Below are 22,213 nucleotides of genomic sequence, written 5' to 3'. Positions count from 1 at the left end.
CATCGGTAGAAAGTGAAGAAAGACAACTAGGTAAAAGCTTGTGTCCACTGTTGTTTCATGTGGGTTGGATATGGAGCCTGCTGTTCTCCATGGCTCTGGCTCCTAAGCTCCCAGCAATCTGAGAGCTAAGTGAGTCACAGGCATTAGTGACAGAGGAATGCTGAGAATAAAAACAAAACAACAAAAAAAAAACCAAACCAAAAAATCTCATTGTTTAGGCACAAACACAAGAAAACCATGTTTAATTGCTGATGTGCTCCCTCTGCTGGTTCTCTGAAACTAACAAATGCTATTCCCAGGAGACCGGGCCACACCCTCTGGGACACTTCCTGACAAAAATTGTGCCAAATGAATGGCTTTGAGCTGTCTTGCAACAAGCGGTAGTGACAGCAAAAGAAGTCTTCTGATGAAGGGTATTAAAGCCTTGGATACCAGACATGACTGCTGAGAGGTCATAAAATGTTCAATCTGTAATTCAGCCTTTTTTCCTCCCAGTCTTTGATAGGTGTTCCTTTGCCTATGATTTCCCAAAGTTTGTATTTTCTGTTTTGCTGTGTCTGCTTCTAGGATTTTTCCCATCTGAAGGGGTTTTATCAAATGTTGTCATTGATGCTTTTAGTTTCAATTTTAGTGCTTGTAGTATCTGAAGAAGCCCTAGTGTAGCTTAGGCTTTGGCAGCTTCCAATTCTTTCTGTCACTGTCAGTTAAATCTGCTTGTCAGCTTTATACTGTTGTGCCCACTTCATCCTGTCCTTTGGCTTGAATACCGGCTGTTTTTTCAGGATACTCTTGAACATCCTTCCTCGTTGTGATGAATCTGTATTTCTTTTCCAAACATAGACTGAATTGTTTAATATGTTCCCTACACAGCATATTTCCCCAGTAGATAAGTTTTTAAAATCCAGCATTTTGCACTTTTGTGCTATGAAAAAACGTCTGAGTCCTGGGTAAGATTGATTACTGGAGAGAAAAAACTGGAAAAAAAAGCTGTATTAATTTCCATAGAATATTTGGAATGTGTGAAAGATTTCTGACATAGTAATTGTTCAATAAAAGATGGTCCTATATTTCCCATATTTTCCACCTATGTCATGAAAAAGAGCTTCATCTTGCAGCCTTTGACACACCGGTAGGAATCAGCTGTGCAGAGCTGTGCAGAGCTGTTGCAGGACTGGGCTCAAGTTTTCCATGTAGAGTAATGAAAAGTTTCCTTTCTGCAAGTCTCATGTTTCCCATCTAGGTGACTGCTTATTAAATCTTTATCCAGTAGGGACAATAAACCAAACAGCCTGGTGGGTAGCTAATTGTCTAGAGTGACTCAAGCCACGTATAAATCTCATTTCTACTCAGTACATTGACTCTCTCTGGCCTCGTCACTCTTTCAAGTATTCATTCATTTTGAGACATCTAGAATGTAATGCAAAGAAAAGATTCCCTGGACCTTCTATCTCAGTGTCTCAGAGGATACTTGTAGACTGATGCTGCTTTATTTCCCTTTTAAAGGCCCTGCAGTTTGGGACCCCATCCTTTTGAAACGTAGTGCAGGGTACTGGCCCCATGTGGGCAGTCACAGCACTGAAACCTCATCACCCTCCTCTCACCAGGTCCCTGAATGGGTGGAATTGTAGCAGGGCTTGGCATCTCTGTGATAGCCTGCTATCCTGCTGTGCCTGCTCTGGGGATAAATAGAGAGTACAGAGCCTGGGGCTACCAATCTGGCACCTTTTGCCGGTGCTAAACTAATGCAAGTGATGAGAAGCGACATGAGTTCCCAGCGAAGGCCCAGCCTGTCCTGGCAGACCGTTTGAAGTCCAAACCCTGTTTTGTAATTTCCAGCATTTCATGAAAATGCTGCGTTTATTTTCCTCTCCAAGCCGTGGCCAAGTTTTGAGAACTTCAAAGCTTTTTCCAATTGGATAGAAAAAAGTGTTTTTAAGATGGTGACATACCCTAAATGAGCCGGTTCCTTCTGAGCTATACCAACCTCAAATAATTTATCCACCAAGTCAGTCAGGCTCATCCTGAAACATTTCACTGCTGTGAAAGCAGCTGCTCCTGAATGAGATTAAAAGCCAGTTGTGCTTTTTGCAGTACAGTCAGCTATGCACAACTTTGTATCGGGCAAGAGAAAGCTCAGTGATTTTTCCCTAGTGCTGGGCATTTCTGAATTCTTGAATTCTAGTTTGCACTTTCTGGTAGTCTCTGAGACCCTTTTTACAGGGGACTAGATCCCATTCCAAGCCGTTCTTAATACTTCGGTAGACAAACTTTTTTTTTTTTTTCCCCAATGTGTTTACAGGGATCTCAAATGTTTTTGTCAGCACAAAGTCATAGTGCAGTATCAGAAGTTCTAAGCAGATTGCACTGCTGTATGCAAGGTATCGGTGAGGATAAGCTGTGCATTAGCGAAGTAGGATTCACAGTTTGTTTCTAGTTTTCTGTGTTATTTTCAGTCAGTTCATTTCCTAGTGTCTCAGTTACCTGTCTTCAGGATAGAGATAATGCTGTTTATCAGTTTCTGAAAGCAGAAAGGAGGGTGTTTGCTATAGCTGTACTATCGAGCTTTATCCTTGGCTCTTGCGTTTGCGCCTTGTTACCACCCTGAAGTGCATTGCAACTCCTTTCTTTACTCTAATGGCTTTGCTTTAGCCTCCCCGTGAAGCTTTTGAATACTTGTGGTCTTTCTCTGGCATGTCAGACTAGAACTGACACCTAAACTCTTGGGATTTGGGTGTTGGTTGGGTTTTTGTTTTGGTTTGGTTTTTTTGGGAAAAGTTTTTAGCTCATGGAGGTTAAGAGCTAGTGTTTACTGAGGTGGTTTGAATGACAGTAGAACTGTTCTTCCCTGCTCATGCAGGCTGTATTTTGTTGAATATCAGGTGAGTTTAGTATGTGTTTTGAGCCATGTAATTTCACAGCATTCAGCCCTAGGTCATCTTGACCAAACTCCTATTAATAATTGAGCTATCTCAGTTAAAACTGTCTCTATGCTGGAATGAGAACCCTCTTGTCTAGATCACATTCATATCTATCCCTGTGATAGATATGATTAACTTATTCTGCTACCAGGACTTATTTAATTTTTCATTTCATATCTTTTGCAGGTAAAAAAAGGTTGAAAACAAACAGGAAGTGAGCAAAAACTAACTTTTCTGGAGTTTCTTGGTGAAGTCTGGTTGTGCAGGAACACGGTTTAATAGACTGTAGTCTGTTTTAAAGAGTTATTAGCATCTGGAGTTATGTTACTATGGAACATTGGCTTCAGTGTGATAGAAGGATACAAATGGAGCATTTAGGAGGTTTGTGAAGAATGTGAGCAACTAGAAGAAATAAAAGCTGAGATGCAGGCAGGGGGCAGAGCTGTTCAAAGAAAATAAGGACAAAAAGGCTGAACTTGATGCAAAAAGAGGGGCTAACTTAGTCCCACTGGCAAGAGAGGGAGAAAATTTTAGCAGCTGGGTTCTGTATGAGTAGGACCAGAGAGGGATGGGATGAGGCCACAGCCCTTTCCGTTTTCCTTATGAGCAGTGAGCTGGAATAAACATCATACAATAATCATCCTCAGAGGACTGTGCTCTTGGGATAAGAGGTTCCACAAGAAATTTCTGAATGTCTGTGTATCTGTTAAAATGTTTATGGGTTGTATTTTTCCCTATGTTGCATTTTTATAGAAGTGGACCAATTCCATGAAATTCAGAAGAACCAACCTTGAACCAAGAGCTGAATTAAGCTTTGTATTTCTTCCTGCTGGTTGCAGCTGGCACACTGAAGCTGTAAAGATGATGCATGGTACTCCACAAATGATTTGTGACCAGGAGACAGTTTTTTTTAGGACAGTGCTGCTGCATTTGACCTCCTTTCTGCTGTGTTAGATACTGTCTCCCTTGTGGCAGCATACATAGGTGTATTAATAAGATTCTTCCCAGATCTCTCCTTGAAATCTCAGTTTATGGAGTTGATGAAAAGGCTTGCTTTTACAAGGTGTTGGTGATTATTCTCATAATATTCAGGCAAAGGCAGCAAAGAATTATCATCCAAAATGATGCCTTTTTTTCTTATCTGCAAATGTTTAATCCTGAGACTCTGTGTGATTTCTTTTTGTTGTTGTTGCTTTGGTTTGCTTTGTTCTCATTAACCAAAAATGTGAGGCGCCAGTTCTGTCTAAGTCTTTCCCAGGATTTTTTAGATAAAGGAGTTACACATGTCCTTCAGAACAAAAAACAGTTATCAGCTGAGTTCAGCAGCAATAGAGAATGCTCACAAAAGGTTCTAGGACAGTTTAGGCATAGATAGCTGCTGATATGGATAAACAGCACTTTGCATTTCTGAAGAAACTTACTCAAATATCTTAGAGTGTTTAATGAAAGTAGCTAATTTAGTTTTGCCTAATTTCAGTAGCTGAATCAACATTATTATTTCCATTTTTTAATCCGAAACAATCGAGGCACAGAGAGAAGAAGGAAGTGAGGCCTTTCTTCCTTCCTCAGTGTATTGTACATGCAGATGGGAGTTGGGAAAGTAAAAACCATGTTCCATAGACAAAGGAAGCTCAGATGATTCTTGGCTATGTTAAAGACTGTTAGCCTTCTTTTTTTCTTTTTTTAATAACACCATTGTGGTATTGTAGCATATGTGATTTCTTTGCCATAAAAGTCTTATTTCTACTTCCTAAATGAGATACAAAGACTCTACAGTAACTGGATATTGAGGCCAAATACATTTAGTATATCAATATGTCAACAAAGTCTTTAACAGCAGAATTTTTCAAGAGAAAAATCTTTTTGGTATTTTGTTTGCTTTTATTTTAATAATTACTCTCTTAATTGTGTTAAAGTAACTTCAGGTTTTTTATTTTCCCATAGTTGGATTTCTCTTAGCTGGATATAGACTGATGACCTCCAGTGTAGATGAAGCAGAAGAGATGTAGAAGTAGAAAGTAGATGTTCAAAACTGGATCAGTCTGTCACCTCTTTTTGTATGGTAGTAATCAAAGGGCAAAGTTATATCTGGCTGAAATACATAGTGGTGTTGCTTGATCCATTAAATAGTCATCAAGACAAGACAGGAGCTCCCTATCACATATAAAGACAAAAGTGCCTTCAAATAGTTACATTGTTCTGAACTTCTTGTGTGTGTGTGTCTGCTCTGTGTGCAACAGCTGTTAACGTCTGAGAACTGCGGTGTGGAGAGAAGAAAACAGCCCCTAAGGGTTCTTTGGGCAGAGGTATTTAAATAGGATTGTTGTCTGTTTAAACTTGTCAGTGGGGACAAAGCCTGGTTCTGGATCTGGGGAGAGCACAGGTGTGTTGCTGCTGAGGCATCTCTCAGAGAATGAACAGTGAGAGGAACTGAGTTGCTTGTATATTCGACCTGAAAACTGTACAAGGAATAGCTGCATTTAACTTTTTGTTATTCGAGTATGAGATTCTCAAGATCTTGAGATCTCAGTTCTTGAAAACTTGAAAACAAGTTTTGGGTTTGTACTGCTCTCTGATATTTTTTCACTTCCCAAGAGCCAGTTTTAATGTCTGTTGATGCTTAGAAGACCAGATTGGAAGGACAGCAACAGAAAGTTTATTAGCCAGCACAATTAATGCTTTCTTCCTTGAGAGCCAAATTAATCTAGTATAGTATGTTTACAAAAGAAAAAGCTGGAATGCACAATAAGGTTCTGTCTTTATCAGAGACATAGGGACTCACCATCACTGCATATGTTTGTGAACTATAACAAAGAGCACTCTTCAGGCATGTCTCACATTTCAGGGGTCAAAGGGCAAATTGGATGAACGTCCCTCCTAAAAACTGCATGAACCAGCTTTTCCACATGCATTTTCCAATTTCAGTAATCCCAGAAAAGTTTATAGGATGGAGTCAGTAAAACCTTGTCTTATTGACCTCTGAAAGGACACAAAGGGGTTTGGGTCTTGAGGCTGGTCAGATCACCAAGCACACTTCTTAAGTACTCTCATACTGCCTCAGCCTGCTGGAACTTTTGGCAGATAGAACACAGTAAGGTTCACAAAGTAGATGAAGAGAGTAGGTGGAGACCAGGTTTGCTGGGATTTCCACCTGAGAAAGGCAAGTCATGTTTCTTTGTACAGCTAACGCAGTAAATATCTTTCCCCACTCTACATCCCTTAGTAGAGGTCTTTCCCCTGTTCCCCTTTCACACATATATTACCTGTTTTTTAGATTGAATGGTCTCTCAGATTTATTCTGTTGATAAACACTGGTCCTTTGAGAGATCCTAGAGTCAGTTGTATTTAGGTCCTCTTAATCTTTGGGATACTCATGTCCACTTTACATGCAAAGTTTAGACACAGGGATGTTCTACAAAGTTTCCCTACTGCACAGTTTCCTCTACATGCTGTTGTGGTAATAAAAACTGAAAACTTTTTTCTGTCATTAAGCACCTTATGCATTTAGTGCTATGCATTTACTTTAATAAATCAGTTTCTGGATTTGGTTGAGGTACAACATTTACTGTATTTAATTAGGATGTACGCAGTCTACAAAAATGACAAAGCAGTGTTTTATAGGACACACCATTTCTCCTTCTGGGTGCCATGAACTCTTATGTATCTATATGGATCTGGGGCAAAGATGGGTTAAAGAGTCAAAAACTATGTACTCATTAAGTCAGAAAATCCAGAGGATACTTACTTCTTAACCATTATATTGAACTCACATCTTTGTATGGCCCTTCCTTAGTTTTTGATGGGGATGTGTTCAGGGGGAAATTCTGCTTGTCTGTCCTGTTTTCCAAAGTTTCAGTGTGCATAAAGATCAGTGAGGTGGGAACACGGTGAAGAGTTTGGAATCTGGAAGAATGACAGGCCATGGGTTTCTCCAGACTTTCTGACAGGCCTGAGCAAATGACTTAACTTATGGGTGAATCTGTCTTAACCAGAACTGTTGAGGCTCCTTTCCTTGTCAGAATCTTACTTTCTCTCAGAGGAAGTAATTCTGCATGATTTGAGAGAGACTTTAATGGTCTATACTCTATTTCTAAGGAAATATGCAGGAAAAAGCCTACTTTGTCATATGCATAAAACTGTAAAGCTTCAAATCTTTATTGCTCTTTGTTTATTTTATAACACTTTTACTTTTCTACATCCTTTTTCTGAACGCCTGTATATTTAACCTTAACAAAAGAAACACAGTAAGCTGAGCAAATGGAGTGGTGTTCAATTTGCTTCCTTATTTTCTGCCTCAGCAGGTCAGGAACCCGCTCCTTGTGGCAGAAGGGGCCATATGCCATGGTTCCTGCTCTGCAGTGTAATCAGATCTGCTCTGTGTGCACAGTCAAACCGAGCTGGGCAGAATTCGGGCAAGGTGCACCAAGCTCACCACTTGTGTGTAAGACAGCTGTAATCCTGCCCTTGCTCAGGAACTCCAAAGCTTTCTGGAGCCACTGGTTTTACTGAAAATGCACCATAATTGATTTGGATGTTTGGAATACACCCAATATATCCCAAACTTACTTGGCTGAATTTATGGTAGTTTTCTCAGCAGCTGTGCTGGGTTTGTATTGGGAGTAGGTTCTTCTGGATAAGCAGCATTAGGAGAAGGTCATGAGTGAGATAAGTACAAATCAAGGATCTTGAGTACAATTTTCAGATATTGAATTTTTTCTTTTTTTAAATTCAGGTACTATTTCTAATGACCTTAGATATGACATGTGCAAGAAGAGAATATATCAAAAATGTAAATAAGAGGATGTTTTGTAACTGCTGTAGACTTTTGTACTGATCTGGGTACTTCATTTCTGCTCTTCTGTTCCCTGGCAGTGAACTAAAGTGATGGGAGAGCCTTCTGCATGCCTTGAAGTTTCATGAACAGCTTGTGAAATGCTCCGAAACCTTTAGGTAAAAAAAAAAAAGCTGGGGATAATACAGTAATTATTGCCACATTTAACTTCTCTTGATTTGAGAGGAGTGAGCAGAAAATGCAAACACATATGTTACCATAAGAAATTAAGATATGTTCATTTCAAAAAAATTCCCAATAAGGAAAACATCTTCCTTGGCTTTGTTTCTCTCCTTACAGTGTTTTGCCTGGTGATGTCATCAGTGGAAGAATACACAAGTGGAAGAAAGGAGAGTAGGGCTGAAAGGCAAATTTTGGCACTTCTAAACCTTGTATCCTACTGATGTCAGTGAAAGTTTTAACTCTGGTTCAGGGTTGCAGTTCTTTTCAGAGTTGCAGAAGATGAGCAGAAATGGGTATTTGGGTGGAGAGGAGGATCACTGGCAAGTGTCCACCTGGGTTCTGCAAAGGACCCAGTTGAGGAGCTGATTCCCCAGGGATGGATAAGCATGGCTTTGGCATGACGAGCGATGCTGATGTTGTTTGTGTCTTAACACCTGGCAGAGAGAAGGGTTCAGGAGAACAAGATTTAGAAGTAGGATAGAGATGAATCTTAATTAGATGGAAACAAAGGGTCAGGAAGAAGAGGAAGGCACAGTTCTATAGTGGTGTGTAGATTCCTGCGTTTGTTGTGGAGTTGTGGTGGAGCTGAGTGTCACCAACAGCACTGCTACATTTAGTGTGCTCTGTGAATCCATAAACAGTTTTTTAAAGTGTCAGGGTTTTGCTTGTGAAGTCACTCTTATGGTTGCTCTTGCCTCTGCCCTTCTTTCCTTACCTTGTTGGTGGACTGAAGTTGCAATTGCTTAGCCCAAATTCACATGTACGGATATGCTTTCATCTCTTTCTCTGTTGCTTTGTTTATCTGTCTCTGTCTATCTCTCTCTGCGCCTGCTGCTTGTCTGCCTGCCAGTTTTTTCTTTGTCTCTATCACTTCATCATTGAACCCATCTGTGTAGAAAATGGGATATTTGGCTGTCTCCTAATTTTTTTATTATTTTTTTTATTATTTTTGTCATTTTGTTCCCTCAGACTTACGAGGATGAAGCTCTCACTCCTGGGGGTGCCAGGCATTTTCGATCTTGCATTTAGGAGGAGCCGTGATGCTTTTTGCGTCTGTTTGTCTGTCCATCTGTCTGCTGGTCTATAATAAGCTGTGCAGCGAGACAGCAGCTTACTCTCTGTGTGTGTGAAATTAGCTAATTTGTGTTAGCAGCAATATTTTCAAATGTTTTATAAGCAAAGTGCAGCAAGGTATATAAATGTAGATATGATCCAGAGACACACACACATACACACACGCGCGCACGCAAGCCTGTCGCTGCTCATGCATAGACGCTCAGAAGTAATTAATGTTAATAAGATTTTAATGTGCTTGTGAGATCATAATGAGGAGAAATGAATGCTCTGATTAGAAAAAGGTAACTGTGTGTGTGTTTTGGCTTAGAACAAGATTTCCCCTCTTTTTTATAAATCACAATTTCAGAACTTGTTTGTGATTGCATCAATCGGTTTTTATTTTCAAATTAGAGGTCTGTTTAGCCATTTGAATGATTATCCAAATCAATGGGTAAACCCCTGATCATAAGGAATCGTGCAGGTTTTTTTTTCCCCTTAGAAAGCAAAGCTACTGCATGGCAGGGCTGGGCAGCCTCATCCTTCTTGCATTACATTTTTTGATGCTGCTTTTAAAGCCTCATCAGCAACTGCTCTCAGAGACAGTGCTCATTTTTTACAAATAGAGATGTTTATCTATAGGTGTCTGTAGTGCATAATCAACAACTGAAACTACTGTACCAAGGCACATTCCTGTTCATCAGTAATGATGAATCCTCAGAGTCCAGGTGATCACATGATACCATGATTATATTTCGAATTAATTAGTTTAGGAAAGCAGAACTGTATTTTTTTTTTTTTTTTCCTTTCATCAGTCAATTTCCAAATAAGAGGGATGGCAAAGTGTTTGCAGGAAATATTTTACAAGCTAGAATATTTTTTCATCCTGGATGCTGTGTAGTCACCAGACCTCAGGCTGGCTAAAATCCAGCTGGACACTAGGGGTCCTTCTTCCAGCAAATCAATGAAAATATTGTCCAGAGGGCTTCACTCCATTTGCATGCTTATTTTTGTTATTAACCCCTTTGGGATTGGGATTCTTTTTTTAATTGACACTGAGAGTTAGATACTTTGTTTTAAAAACATCTAGAATTGAAAGTGAAAATTCGAACAGTCTGTGTTCCAGTTCATCTCATATTGCTTGCTACCCACTGGATTCTGTTGGTGCCTGGCTTGAGTGGTGTTTTAAAGTGTTAGATCCATGATTGAATCCATGGAATATGGTTCATTTCCAGAAAGTGCTGGGGTACTACAACAGCGGTTGTGATGAGAAATGTTAGAGCACGGTGATAAGATTGCAGTTTCCAAATTGTGCTGAACAAAAACCAGTGTCAGTAAATGCAGCTTTGACAGGATTTGAAGTCTTTAAAGATGATGATGTTCGTTTATAATGAATGAATTTATTTTGGGAAAGGAAATGGCAGGCATTATGTATATTTGTTTATTCCTCTAAACACTCCTTTCAGCTGGCTGCTGTACAGTCTAACACTAGTTCATCATTCTGATAGCTCAGTCAATGAACTTACTCTTATGAAGTACCTTGGGATATTGTCTGCCCTTGTGTGTGCACAAGTGTGTCTGTGTAGGTACACTCAGAACATCACTGAAACTTGCACAATCATGCAGTAAGGCCAAAACAAAGTGTTCCCCAGCTACTGCTACCATCCAGGTAAGTTTTAATGACCCTGGATGGAAGAAAGACATCTTTACTTCTCCTAAGTGCTTATAGTCTAAGAAGTGCTTTACATTTTGACCTAGTAAAATGGCAGTCTGAACTCTCACAGTAAGGAAGCAACTAACTTGTTTTAAAAATAATAAATCCTTTTAATAGGTATTTTTATTATAATATTTTGAGAAATATCAACCCCATCTTAGAATTTGTATTGAACTGAATTAGTATTGAATTAATGGGATATGATTAATTTCCAGAGAGTGCTGAGGTGCCACGGCAGTGGTTGTGATGAGAAACAGTAGAACATAGTGATGTGATTGCTATTTCCAAATCATGAGGAACAGAACCAGTGTCAGTAAATTGTGGCTTGAACACAATTTGGAGCCTCTAAAGAAGATGATGTGACAGTTCAAATCCCACTTTGGAATTAGTGTCCACCTGCATTATTTTAATTGCCTGTTTCTGGGGGTTTTTTGGTGCATGTGTGAACATGCCATCTTCCATGACCTGGGTTCCACAAAGCTGAAGACTGAGAGTAGAGGAGCAAGGTAATTATAAACTCCAAATCCAATTAATTGTCTCCTTGGAGCAGGAAGCAGCTAAGCAATGCAAGGAGTTTCTCTTAAAGATTGTGTGGTTTTTTCTGTGTTCTAGAAGTAAAATGTTGAGAAAAACACTCAGTTTGGTGTTCTCAGCATTGGAGGTGAAGTAGCCAAGCTCCCTTTAGCTGTGGGCTGAAAACTCCATAAGGCTTGGGGAACTCAGGAAGAGCTGAGGCAAATTGGTTAAGTGCATGAAGTTAGTATGCAAAAATGAGTTGTGCTGAGTCCTTGGGGGACTGCTTTAATTCAGGAGTAAATTAGTCTTAGACCAATCTAGTTTAACTGAATAAGGAGCTACAGGGAGCTTTGCTGTTGAATTAGAGCATCTACTCACAGCTTCAAGACAATTAAATGTGTGCACATTGGTGTCAAAGCATTAGTTGATTTGCCTTAACGTTCTCAGTGTCCCCATGCAGGCTTGGCTTAAGAGATAGATAAACTGTCCCAAGCAATTAATTCTGTGCTGGGGATCTGAAACAAAACAAATTTCAATAGCTTGTTTGCTTTGAGGGAAATATCATAATGCCAACTATTGCACTGTTGTTGACAGAGCAGTACTGATTGTTCTCCCTCTCTTTGGACACTGTTGTTTTCCTGTGCAGTTCTTGAAGGGTCCACAGATACTAAGGATGGCCCTTTGTTACAGTCAATTTGTACATAAAAAATTCCAATATAAAACATACCAAAGCTAGAGATGCTGTGTATTTGCAATGAATTCTAGAATTATAACAAGAAAAGCATATTCACAAGTTCTGTTTCTGCTTTACTTACATTTGACTACTCCAATGTAGTTCAACGATGAGATAGAGGGTTTTGGGATAGGTTTGTTTGGTTGTGATGGCAGAACAGAATATGGTGGGAGCTTAGTAATGACAAGCTGCTTAGGAGAAACTCATTCTGTCTTGAAGAGGCCTATGCACAGAATGAAACTAGAAGGTCTTAATTGTATGTTGAGATTGTGCTCTAAAGAGTCTTTCAGAGTACGTTTGCCAACCTTACTTGTATTACAGCTGTTTAATTTGACTTTGTTTGTAAGTACACATATAAGGTTAAAGCACTGTTAATTCATAACTTTCATAATTAATGAATAATTGTGAGTTAGTTGATAAAATCTCCATGCTAAACAACTTTGAATTTGCACAATGAAAACCCTCTGCATAAGGATGGATTTTGAAAATATCTGTAGGTTCTAGTTCGATCAGGTTAGTGCAGCAAGTAAGTAACCAACTTGAAAGCTTCATTGGAGATAGTTCTCTAGCATCAAAGAGGTGTTTGTTCAAGAATGCTAACTGCTCTGAGCTTTTTTTTCCTATGAAAACATATGTCCTAGAACTGTCAAGACTTAAGCCCTGAAAGAACTAATTATCTCATCCTACTTGCCCAATTCTGTATTTGTTTTTCTAAACAAGTAGCCGCTTTTCTACCAAAGTTCTTAATGCCCAGAAGCACCTGCTGAAGCTTCTGGGTGCAAAGAGCTTCTACTGGTATATGCATTTAGAAGAGCAATTTTAGATAATAGTTGGCCAGAATACTCTTTGGTTTAGCGAGCTTAGAAATTCCAGAAAAATGGCATGACATTTCTGCCAAAAATGTTGTTTTAAGAAGTTGTGTAATTGCAGAGTGTGATATTTACATGAAAGTAACAAGTATGGCTATCTGGAGGAAGGCAGGAACTGTTAAAGAAATCAAAATGTGTGTGTGCTTTGGTCACTTCAGCTTCTGAAAGTACCAAACACTTTTGAGGTAGGTAAGGAAAACCTTATCATGAACAAGTCTGGAAAAAACTAGCCATGGAGGAAGTTCCTGCCTTACTCGGTCATGGCAAATTTGGCCAAGTCTATGAACAGTGTAGGTTTTCAATCAGTTTGGGTTCTGTTTGACTTAGTAATGGATATTCATATTTAGCCATATGAAAGAGACTTTTTTGTTTGTTTGTTTTTAATAAGCACTTAGTCTCACTGTTAATTTGCACTAGATATTATGCAATCTAGAGGCTGATTCATACATGAAAGAAAATGGCTTCATTTTTCTGAAGTTTTATATGTGGATATTGGGAAAGCTGTTTGGATATTTGAGGTTTCAAGTAATGTTGAAGCAGACAGCACTGAGCAACTAGACAGAGTCAGAAACATGAACCACTATGGCATGGATTTGCTTCCTGGTATTTTGATTTTGTTGTATTGTAGACATGTGTCTTGTCATTAGCAGAATTTCAGTGGCTTCAGGGTTAGCTGCAGTCATCACAGAAATACACAGAGTAGTTTATATGTGTGCTTACTCCTACACTAGTATTTACTATTAGTGCATTTGGAAAAAGTCTGAATGTATAAAAAGTATTTGAATAATGAGTTTGGGTAATGGTTGAATTTCTTCAAAAAGTGTTAAAACTTAAGTTGTTCTCACTCTCCAAACTGTTCTGCCACCACGTTAGTAGGAACAGGCCTTTATAAATATGGCTGTGTTTGTTGCTCAGAAACAATTGCAAACTTCCTTGTTTCCTGAGGCAATAGATACTATGTATATATGTCTCTTTACGACATGATTGTTGTTCTATAGCTCCGTGTCAAGTGGGTGGACTTTAATGGATGGGAAGAGCTGTTGTGTTCTTTGACGTGGAGTGCTTTCAGATCTGCAGGACACTGTGAGCTTTGGGACTTGCCCGTTGGGTCACTCTCTGCATTACACTTGTCAGCTGTGCACGTGCAATCCACGTCTTGGTAAAAGATGCACAGCAGCATCTCTCCTGCTCTGGGTCTCCTATTTGAGATGCATCAGACCACCCTGCTGGCCAGCTGTATCTTCTGTGTGTGATCCTGGGGATCAGACACATGGTGCTTAGCAGTATCTGCAGTGTTTTATGCCTCCAAGTGAAATCCTGAGCTCAGGGAGATCTCTGCCAGCAGGCATTTTGTCTGGAGTGACAGCCCAGGTAACAGAACTGCTGTGTAAAGTCTTATTATACATTGGGACAGCTGAGGTGCCTGTCTTCTAGGCAGGCAAAAAGCTATAAAGTCTGACTTGGGAAATCATTTCTCTGCAGTGTTCTTTCATTATATTTGCCACAAACTGGAGCAATCCATTGAGATATTTGAGCCACTCAGACAGCTAGAAGCTCCCAGCCCTGCTGCCAACATTCTTACCTGACCTCATGATAAACATTCTTCCTCAGGTATTTGCCCCAAACATCTGAAAAGTGCTTCAGGCAAGTAACGTGGCAGGTGGTAACTTGGTTCTCCTGGTGGTGGTAACCCAGCCTGCTCCACCCCAGCAGCTGCTGCCAAAACACCGACCCTGGCAGGATCTGCAGCTTCTCCTCAAGACAGGGGAGGAGACCCAAGACAATGGGGAGCAGAGCAGGGGGTGGGATGGGGTAAGAGAAAGGGGTTTTGAGGGGGTGAGGAAGGCAGGAGGGACTGAAGCAGGGACCAGTGCCATGGGATTAGCCATGGCAGAAGGGCGTGGACAGTGATTTGTGTAAATAGCTGGTGTTAGAAGAATCTGCACTAGAAGGATGGGAAGATGACACAGTGGAGAGGTCTGTTCTGAAGGGGAAGAAGGAACAGTACAGACATGTCTCCACCTGTGTACATTTGGGGTTCATCACAGAACTGGGAGATGTCATTGCCAGTGTGTTGGTACCAAGAAACATCATTGCTTTTGGAAGAGTTTGAAAACATTGAAAGTAAATGGAGTTGGGGCCTCCTTATTAGATTTTCTGCTCTCTTAGTGAAGTAGTACAGTCATGATGAATATGTTAAGAAATTCATCAAGTTTTTGTTAAAAAACCAAAATACTGTGCCCTGGTGCAGTTAATTTCCAGCATTCTACCTTTGTTGCTGCTTTCAAGGAGTTTCATATCTTTTACTAATTTTTCTTTCCCTGATAGCAGATGACCAGTTCTTTTATTTTAATTTTCTGCTGCTGCTTTGGTGAGACTTGTTGCTGGCATCAGGCTAGTGGAAAGGTCTAGTAGGTATTGGATTCTGTTCTGAAGACTTTCTGTTAGTTTCTAACACAGGGGTTTTTTTGGTGGATGCTTCACATCAACTTTGACAGCACAACCCATAATTTGTCTTCTTAAATCCTGAAACTTGCCCAAATTGAATAAAGCTGAAAGATTACTTCCTCTGTTCTTGGAGCTACACATCTCTATTTAGAAACCTTAAAAAGATGTTTTACTCCTTGTTTGTCAAATATTGCTAATGTGTATGAAGCTTATAATTCACAGGAATTCTAGATACTTTTCTGAAAAACTGCAGCCTATTCGGTTATCACCATTTTGTATTAATGTCATTAATAATTCCTTCCCAGGTAAATTACCTGTAGCTCTGTTGCATCTCATCCAATGCCACTTGAGGTTTCTTTTATTTGCCAAGGTAATTTTGAATTTTATTCAGCCACTCATTGCCCTCCTAGGTTCATTTTTTCTACAGGTTTAATAAAAATGTTTTCTATTCCATCATCTAGGTTATTAATAAAAACATCAAGTAGAACAAAACTTAAGGCAGAAACCCAACTGATGCATTCATGTATTTTGATAATTACTGCATGGGTGCCTTATCCAAAATAGATTTGCATCTGTGTGATATCATGCATATGCTTGTTTTGCTCATAGCTTGCATATAAAAATATATAAGATGTCAAAGGCCAAAATAAAATCAAGGTACATGACATTTGCTTTCTATGATGTTTCTTTTCCTCTTGAGAAGGAAATTAGGCTGTTTTGGCATGATTTGTTCTTAAATCAGTGTTGAGTGTTACTCATCTTTTATACTTAGGTGCTTAAAAGCTGGTTTGATTCATTGTTCACTAGTTTTTCTGGGAATTAAACTTATATTCTGTGGTTTGGAATTTCCCAATTCTCCTTTTTTCCCCCTCCTCTCTTTTTGCATAGTAGGTGCTAAATTTATTCTTTGAGTCTTTTGTTGTCTTTTACAAAGTCACAAAGTCTACTTCAGTAAATTCTTTAAGGAGACCAGGATGAATTCATATACAAATGACTTGAAAAATATTTAACTTAGCTTAGTACTCTCTAATTTGTTTGCCATTTGTTCTGGAGTAAGACCATACCTCTCTTTGTGGGTACTAAGTTAGAGAAGAATTATCTGTGTCTCTGCACTTGAAATTTTGAATGAATGGTGGTAAAAAAAGGTGTTAAGCGTTTCAGCCTACTCACATCATCTGTCAGTTGAACTTCCTCTACATTGATTACAGAGCCACATTTTTCCTCATCTACCTAAATGTGCTAATAGAATGGATTCTTGCTCTTCTTGACATTCCTTATTAATTTTGTGCTTTGGACCATTATGATTTTGTCCCTACATGTTTGTGTAATTTTTATACTTAGATATTCTGATACTCTGTTTGCTTCAGGACTTTCTTCCTGTCTTGGTAGCAGTAAAGAGCTCATACTTTAGTGATGTTAAAACCCTGTTATTCTCTTTCTTTCCTCTTTATTAGGATAGCCTGTGCTTTTGTTATTACTATATCATGTTATTGTTGTTGTTGTTATGTTTCATTATAAATTGTTGTTTAGACTTAGCTGTTAGATTTTTTTTCCCACCTGCCACTTTTAGTCCTTGTAAAAGACCTAAAAGTAGGTTGGCAAGTTAGTGCCCAGGCATTCTCCTCCATTTGTGAGAGGTGAATGTCCTCTTGCCCTTAACCACATTTCCCATGGTCAGATAAGTAAAATATCTTGTTAGAGGTGCCAGCTGTATCCATGTGTGATGCAGTTATCTCTAGTCTTTGTGTCCTTGCCTGATCCCTGCCTCTGCTATGAGGACAATGGACAATGAGGAACACTGATTCCTTCAGCCTTGCTTCTAGAAAAATGGTAGTCACTTTTGAGCCTTGATAGCCTTCAGGTGTTTTTATGGTAGATTTTTTTGTTTTATATTCCTTATGCGCTCTTTGTTGTAGTTTCTCGCTGAGTCACCTCCCTGAATTGGAATGTTCAGGAGAGTACCCTGGCCTCACTTAAAAGCCACTTAATTCCTTTGTAATCTGGATTTACTGACCTAAAAGTGGTTTCTATTATCAATATATCACATTTCTTTTCTAGTATTTCTGGTTTCCATTTTCTTTGTAAATCCCTTCCTTCTTTTCTTCTTTAAAATTATTTCCTTTCTCTTAGCTTGCACATTCCTTGTGGCAAGTATTTGTGTTTTCTCATGTCAGCTATGTCTTAATTGAGTCACTTTTCTTCTCTCACTTTTCCTCAAACATAATTTTCTGGAAGTTTTTAGAGGTTTTGCAGATCAGTGCTATTGCAACCATATGGTTTCCTATAATTGTCCTCTAAAACTAAACTTGTTTTCCTGATTTCTGTCCCAGCTTTGTGTGAGTCTTCTTGTTTGAGTAACTTCGTTTGTGCTCATTTTCTGTTTCAGCCTGTTGTGAACCAGATGAAGGTTGAATGCTCTTTTACAAACTTTAGTCACTTCATAGCCACTTCAGACCATTTGAACCCTACCTTAAAGGCAGTGACAGATTTCTCTCATCCTAAACATGTCATGTTGCTACAAATGTTCAGAGGCTTGTATGGAGGGGGTATCTTCCATGCAAACAGATATTCAGTAGTCCTTAATTTAGCACTTGGAAAGTTGGAAGGACATCTGAATATGAATGTGTGAGCTTTTCAGGTTTTTCCAGTTTTGTTGTTGTTGTTGTTTTTGTTTGTTTGTTTTTTGGGGTTTTTGGGTTTTTTTGGTTTTTTTTTTTTTGTTTTTTCTTTGTTTCATTTTGTTGGTTAGTTGGTTGCTTGCTTTTTAATACCTAATAATTGGAAAATTCCAGAGAAGATAATATTTAAAGTATGCACAACCTGATTGCTTATGTTAATTCCTTTAGAGACCAACTGCTATAAATTATGTTTGGGTACAGGTTACTTAATTTTAGTCATCTTCAAGGAAAATGCAGTTGAGACAGCTATTTAGTCTCCCTCTGTTATCAGTGGAGAGGAGGAGAAATACCTCTAGAGAGCTATTCATCCTAAATATATTACAGTTTTAGGATGGGATTAGTGGTTCTCTGGAGATGATTATGGTGGCTTCAGTTAGATATCTAACTTTCAGGAAGATAATAGTTAGATTATATGCATTTTGGTGCCATGCCTGATCAGATTTACCTGAAGAATATTTCTACAGTCCCAATATACAACACAGAAAGCTACCATGCTTTCTTTTATTTTATAGAGATTTTGTATGCTTTAATTTTCCAGAGTTTGGAAGAGTTGTATCTATTTTTAAATATTTCCTTTCAGAAATGTTGCTTTGTCTCCTTACCTCTTTGATTGTAGTTTGCTCCTTAGTTTGGTTTGTGGTGAAGAAACTGTTTGGATTCTTAGTGTCTGTGTGGTCCCATTTCTGTGGGTCCTGTCTTTTGAGACTTCCCTTCAGCCATTTGCACTTTAGTATTGCAGGTAAATACTGTTCTGTGTCACCTTCCTCAGGAATGACATGAAGACTAATTAAATACAGGTTTGAGTATACTAAGCTCTTGTCTCCAAGTTAGTATTTTTAGGTGGATATTTGTACTTGTTTTTCAGAGTATTTCATGATGCAGCCACTAAAAATAAGTGATCCTGAACAACATTAGACATATTTGTTGATTTTTGGGGAAGAGCTAATGTCATTTTGGTGTTGCACAAGTTTCCCTCTTCATCTCTGTAAAGCCGTAAGGTGTCCATGACACTATTATTCTGGCCACCCTGTTGCCAAAAACTTGTCAAGAATTCAGTGGAAAACTCAGAGAGGAGCAACAGAAGTTAAGAGGCTGAAGAGATTGAAATATGAGCAAAGATTACAAGATTTTAATATGTACAGTTTGGACTAAATGATGACTAAGACATATGATAACAATCTACAAGTATTTGAAGGGTGTAAAATATTAAGACAAAAAAGGAATTATTTTAAGATTTTCAAAGGGGTACAACTCAGCAAGGAAAAATTTCAGCATGAATCATAAAAAACTTCCTGAGACTTGCATGAGCTGAAGTCCTGGAGTGTATTCTGCATGAAGGTGGTAAAAAGCCTACACTCTTACATAGCCCAGAGATCACACACAGGAGCACACAAAAGCTCTCCAATCTGGTGCCACGTTTCCAAGAGCTGCCCAGACCAAGTGGTGCTTCGTTGGTGGCTATTGGACTCTGGGCAGGCAGGGTCACCTGTGTCCTAAGCTGGGCTTTCCCAAGAGCTTCTGCAGGATGAGCTGCAGCATGGAGGGTTCATTCTGGTGGCAGCAAGCTGCCCTCAGCTGCTGTTCTTCTGGAGAGGCCCTTTTTCCATCATATGGCTGTACATGCACCTGTCCATTTGATAAGCGTAGGCAGAATCAAGCTGTCACTAACAGAATATATGCAGAAGACTAAAGGAAATGTAATGAAGAATAGCATTTTGGAATATCCTGGCAAAGGATTAACATGACATGTTAGGTGTTTTCTTTTTCCTTTTATCCTCTTCTTTCATCTCTGTAAGTTGGTGCAATCACATTAAAAAATGTTTTTTGTAGACTTTTCCCTGCAACTCAAGAGTCATCAACACATACTTACTCATTCTGATAAAGGCTGCGAATTTACACTGTATGTTTAGTTTAGTTAGGAGGTTCTAGTGGATTGTAGTGGACTAATTTAAGTCTAAAAATATTAAACTGTCATGACCGCTGTATAATTGGGATGGCATTTTTGCTAAATAGGGACTTCTTTACTGTTTACAGCTGGTTGTGCACTTGTAACAGATACAGACAGAAGGAGCGAGGACTACAGTTCTTGCTCCCTCCTCTGCCCTCTGTTCCTCATTTTTATTTGCCTGTGTGCAAAACCATCCTGCATGCCAGCTTGGGAAGCTGGCATCCCTCCTGTTAAGACCAAACTTGCTCTCTGTTGCAGTATAAATAGTGCTTGCTTCCAACTTCAGAGCAGTACCCATCATTGCATGCATACTGTATTTCACTGGGAAGCAATAGCTCTGTTAAAGGGTTTTCTGTGCATGGAATGGGTTTGTGTTTGTGGCTTTGAATTCACTGGACAACTCTGAGCAAACTTCTGGGAATAGGCCCTTCAGCTTGTGTGATATCAGGTTGCTGTAATATTTTGCTTCTGGAGTGGCTGAATATAAGGAGGTCCTACTTCACAGGTGTGTACTGGAGAAAGCAAACCAAATGCCGTTCTTTATAGTACTCCAGATAGAAATCTGGGAGCATGCCAAACTTCCGTGAGTTTTAAACTTTAAACTGCTGGAAGTGGAGGGGGAGATTGCACCAGGTGAGTCAGATATGTTTTGAAATGTCCTCTAGTATGCTAAACTGGGGATTTTGATTTCATAAAAGCACCTGGTAGAGCAAAACAGGAGACTGGTTGGTAAGACGGAGGCTACAAAGGAAGGCTGTTGAGGGAAGGCGGAAGGGATGGGCCATTTTCAATTACCAAAGAGATTTGTTCCAGAAAACCACTGCAGTCTTTGCTGACAGCACGTAAAGTGTTGCTGTGACCTATTTAGTACTTCTGCTATTGAAAAATGTCTTTGAAAAAGTTACATGATGGAAAGCAGTTGCTGTTTCCCTTAGATTCACTAGAACTCATATCTGCCCAAAACACTAGCCTGTCTCCTCCAGTCACACTCTAGGGAAGAGCCTTTCCATCCTTAGCTATCTGTCACATGTGGCCACCTACAGTCTAACATCTTAAGAGTAAGAATTATTTTATCCTTCTGTCAGTTGTTTCATTTTCCAAGTGTGGATGATCTGCTTCTGCACCATCAGCCGTTGTTTAACTTTAGTCTGGATGCACCAGAGCAAGTGTTGCCAAGAAGGGTGCTGGGTTTTGGGGTTATGCTGTGTTGCTACAGATCATGTCACCTCAGTGGGTAAACAGTCCAAAAATAAAACAAGCAAATGATACAAAAAGGAATCTGGTTATATTTTTATATCTCATTAAGTTTCACTCCTCCTTCTCATTTTATTGGCAGAGGTATCAGGGGAGGGTACATCTCCATCAGAGAAGAGGTGAAAAGATTTGTGGGAGTTGATTGGTTGAGCAACTTTTTTTTTTTTTTTCCTATGGAGATTAAGTAGGAAGGAGTTTAGGATCTCCCACACCAGTGTCATTTGAGGAAATCTTTACTTTATCATATTTAGAAAAGAGCTGCTGATTTAATATTTGTTACTAGTAGCCTGCCTGGGGTTCTTTATTTGGTTGCTCGGCTCAAAGGGCTGGTGTCCCAAGCTGTCGTTTGGCAGAGACACTTGCTTAATATTGCTGGAATCCAAAGGTATAGGTGGGTGGACTGTCTTTTGAACCCTGAACTTGCCCTGTGTGGTAGTGACAGATAAGCAGGAGTTGAAAAAAGGTGTGATTCCACCAGCATGGGCTTTGGGGTTAACACCTGGTTTGTCCCAGGAACTCTGCATGACTTTAATTTATGTCTGCAGAATACTGGCTACAAGAGCCTCTTCTCTTCAGTCCCAATGTTTCAGTATTAGATTAATACCTAATCAATAATGTTATCTTCTGTTATTTTTGGGGTGTCCCCGGCTGCCTACTTGTCCATTCCAGGGGGATAGCCAAGATGTGGCCAGACATTTTGTAGGAACTCAATCAGCATTCTCCATCCAAACACTCAGTGCAGCCTAAATCAAGAAAGGCAGTAGGAAAGAATATTTCATGCCTTAGGGTTTGTGCCACTAAGCATTTCCTTACTTACCATGAGGGGCTTGTTGTTTTTCCCTAGCTTTGTGCTCCAGCATGCTCAGCACCTATGTGGTTAATGTTTTTTCTGGGAGTGAATTATATCTGTCAGGATAGTTAAGGCCCTATCCTGGATATGTTTCCACATCATGTTTAGAGTTCTTTCTCAGATTATGGTCCAGCCAGCTTTTGTTGCTTTTAAGTTGGAATGAAGAACCTTTGTCTTGGGTTCATCTGTAGTAAATGTTTTGATCTTGAGAAACTTGT

The 22,213-nt window shown here is 39.4% G+C and overlaps 1 protein-coding gene across 31 annotated transcripts in view; it reads left to right on the top strand.

Annotated features, from left to right (window-relative positions):
• Positions 1 to 22,213, top strand: part of ZBTB20 (zinc finger and BTB domain containing 20) — a 472,123-nt gene that overhangs the window by 34,434 nt on the left and 415,476 nt on the right. For 8 of the 31 annotated variants that reach the window (XM_079321881.1, XM_079321864.1, XM_079321880.1 and 5 more), the window contains one exon: positions 7,791 to 7,868. The exons of the other annotated variants lie outside the window; for them this stretch is intronic. The gene's annotated coding sequence lies outside the window, so the exon portion shown is untranslated. The remainder of the gene's footprint in view (positions 1 to 7,790; positions 7,869 to 22,213) is intronic. 31 annotated transcript variants of the gene reach the window in all.

This window comes from Erithacus rubecula, assembly GCF_903797595.1.
Source record: "Erithacus rubecula genome assembly, chromosome: 1".
Taxonomy (NCBI): Eukaryota; Metazoa; Chordata; class Aves; order Passeriformes; family Muscicapidae; genus Erithacus; species Erithacus rubecula.
Note: the sequence above shows the minus strand (reverse complement) of the source record. Positions and strands in the feature narration are given on the sequence as shown.